The sequence below is a fragment of the Rhamphochromis sp. 'chilingali' genome (genome assembly GCF_963969265.1).
Source record: "Rhamphochromis sp. 'chilingali' genome assembly, chromosome: 14".
Classification (NCBI taxonomy): Eukaryota; Metazoa; Chordata; class Actinopteri; order Cichliformes; family Cichlidae; genus Rhamphochromis; species Rhamphochromis sp. 'chilingali'.
Window position 1 is genome coordinate 31,875,519 of NC_137941.1, and position 3,762 is coordinate 31,879,280.

Below are 3,762 nucleotides of genomic sequence, written 5' to 3' on the forward strand. Positions count from 1 at the left end.
TTGTCAGAGAGGAAATCTACAGAACAGCCGAGCAGTGAGCGTTTCCTTGTGACTGCCTGAGAGTCTCCACCTAGCGGCCATGATCTGCATCTGCATGAAATCTGTTTCTTGCACTTTGCTCCAGAGACGATATTGCTACGCCTCACAGTCTATTGTGAAAGCATATTCACAAAATATGTCCCTTTATGCTCCAGTTTGTGCATTGAATGATTTCACACTATTTGCACATCAAAGCCTACTTAAGTCTATTCTTAGTGACAATGTGTTGTACTTTTCAGTGATGATCTCAATATTAAGTGCTTAAAATTTTGAACTACTTTGTTATTACATGTAAAGTGTGTTCTTGAAAAAAAATGGGCAAAATGTTTGAATTTCTTCTTTAATTTACCACAGACAAAAAGAAAAACACTCCTTACAGGGATAGTCTATGAAGGAGTTTCAGACAGACTTGACACTTCAACCATTATTTGGAAAACCTTTCAATACCTAAATTCTGGAAACATGACTACATTTCCCCCCTAATACTATAGGTACTAAAGGCAGCACATATATTGCATACAAGCAATTTTTGAAATGGAAAGCTAAAGAAATTTAATTGAACTGTCTAATATTGTAAGATAAAGACATGACAATATTAAACAAAGCACAAAAACAAAAGAAAAAAACAATCCACAAAAAATATAAAACTGAAAAAGGAAAAAAAAAAAAAAAAGAAAGAAAAAAAAAAAGCAAAACCCAAAGATCGAATGTGACCAAGCACTTGGCAACAGTGGGAAGAAAAAACTGGTTTAAAAGGAAACTTCCAGCAGAACCATGCTCAGGTTGGGGCAGCCATCTGCCAGGACTGGTTGAGGTTTTGCGTAACTGTAATTTAATTAAATGCCAATTTAAGCAAATTTTTTAGATTAGGGGTAAAATAGAGCACCTGGTGTAAAGCAAATGCAACATACTAAAGCCAGACTTCACACAGTACACTGACGTGCTAACCTTCTTTCACGAAGTTTAGGTTCGTTACCATGTTGCCCAGATTCAAAATCAGAGATCTATGTGATTTCTTTGAGTAGTTGCTCATAAAAGGTGCTTTCTGAGTCTGAGATTACCCACCCTGTGCTTACTGAGTCTGTGAAATTACTGAGTTCTGTTTTTAGAGCATGTCATTGTCTGCATACATTCTCGCATTGCTCTTGCAGAGCCTCTCATTTTCGTTTTTGGTTTATTCACTTCTTTTTGCAGGATGTTGTTGTGCTGTGTAATGTTCTTTTTTTTTTTTCTTTTTTTTCAGCTTGGGGAGCAGAAGTTAAAATCCTGAGGCTGTCGATCTCTGCTCTAAGTTCACTATTCTGCTGATGCAAAGTCTGTTCCTTAACAAGCTTTGACCGCAGCCCCTCAAGCTGTGAAAGCACAGAAAAAGTCTCCTACCAGCCAAGATACCGATACAGAGTCTTATAATTTGCCTTAACAGCCTTTAGATCGTATAATCCATCCATTTTCATGAACAGTATCAATTTCTTTAGACACATTGTTATTTTCTTCTTTCTTTCTTTCTTTCAGTTTATTATGGTTTATTATGTTTGCCTCCAATCTTCATCAAGAACAACCTGTTTGGAGACATCAGCATGCCTTTTATAAAGCCTTCTGCTGCATGCCTGCAGGACTTTTTCTTCATTTTCCAGTGCGCTTAAAGCTTTTCTAATTTCTATACGATTATTTCGCTCACGTATTTGAGCTTTCAATTTCTCATTTTCTGTTTTCAGTTTTCTCATACATGTTATGAAAGCTTTGTTTTGAGAGGTTAAAATTGCGATGTTTAGGGGTTTTTATGAGAGAGAAGACAAATATGCACCAATTATAAGTTTTCAAAATTTATTATCAAAACTGTTAGAATTTCAAATTATTTTTACATGGCGCCATTAACCTCCTCTCTCTGGCTCAGAGACAAAAGGAAGTGGAAACGTATTCCTTTGAACAGATTCTGTGATGTTTAAATGCTCAAAGCAAAATACAGGAACAATAAGATGAAGAATTCCACAACAGTCACTGGTACTAAGTAAGGAGATGCGTCCTAATGCAGAGTATCTGTGTTTAGAAGAATAAAACACAAGGTATCTAAAGTTTGAGGTTAGTTTAATTTAATTTCTTCATTTAAAACAGAAGACTTCATTATTGAATCCACCATTTAGACAATCAAGTCCATATAACTGAAGTGAATACAATGTTTATTTTGAACAAGTTAAAAAAGTATAACAACAAAAACTGAGAAAAAGAGACAAACAAAAAAGGAAAACAAAAGGAAAACAAATCAATAATAATTCATTATAAATGTCTTACATGTTCAAAAAGGAGTAGGAAGAAGCATAAGGTTATTTAATCCCACCCTCTTTCCACTACTTAGCAACTATCAGCCTACACTTTTTCTTCCTGTTTATGTGCTGTTTATCATAAATTGTTCATTGCAATTTGTTACATGTATTATTTATTTATTTAATAACCTCAGTAACACATCAAAAGATATACAAAACTTGAAACTTTGTTATGTGTATGACTTATATGAGACTTCTAGCTTATTTTATCATCTATTATCACACTAAGAAACTCTTTCAATTTCCACACCATTGCTACAAATCTGCACTTGTGAGTTCCCTTGGGAATTTGTAAATAAGACGATCTCTCTCTCTCTCTCTCATATATATATATATATATATAAAAATGCTAATAACTTAAAACAAGTAATCGGATGTTTTCAGTCTCCCCTTTCCTTTTAAGGAACCTTACTTTGTGACAAATATTCTGTCAAGAGGGCAGATGAACACACAGTAACAGTAATATTTGTCTCCCTCTACAGGACAAAAACATGTATAATTTTCTACATGTTAATAACATGGACAAGGACAAAGCAGAAGAAATCATTTACAATCTTTGTAATATTTGTATTATATTAGCATTTGCATTAAATAAGAAAATACAAAACAGAATTAAAGCTGCAAGCAGCGTTATGAGGGCCCTCGCACCCCGGCATGTCGAGCCACGCCCAACACCTACAACCAGCACGTCCGATCTGATTGATGGAATTCATGCATTTAACCACCAGCTAACAATTCATCTCATTCAATCATGATTATAGTCGTCCCACTAGGTGGCGCTCTAAACATTACTGACAAATGGCATAACAAACATTTCCGAGCTCGAGTCTCATCATGCCTGCGACCAGAGAGATTGGACATTGTGTTTTTGAGTGAAAGCAGATTACTGCTTTTTGGCGAGTGATTGAAACTCCACGTGCCGCCATGACCACCCCGTTTCCCTGAACGTAAAAAGCTTCGCAATTTAACATCACAAAGGTCTTTAGATTCCACACAGACGATATCGCATTAATCTGATGAAATCCCTTGGAGGAGTTCGTCAAAGAACGGTGCCTGAAAAGAGGGGAAAATGTCGCTAAAATTACACATTAATTTTAAAATGGCTGACTTCCTGTTGGATTTGGGATATTGCTCCAAGAGACTTTTTTCTACATCTTGATATCTTACATTAAGCTTGCCAGGTTTCAGACTCATAGATAAAACACAGAGCAGGGGCTGATGTTTTGAAATATTGTAGGGGGCGCTGTGGAGCCATTTTGCGCTATAGGGCTTTGGAGTTGACGTCACGCCGCAATGCATTGTGGGAGCGCAGCTCCATTTTCGGGGTCTACGAATCAAAACAAACACACTGTGTTGGAACAACGACGACAAGAAACATGCTTAAAAGCAGCTCAAAAGAAAA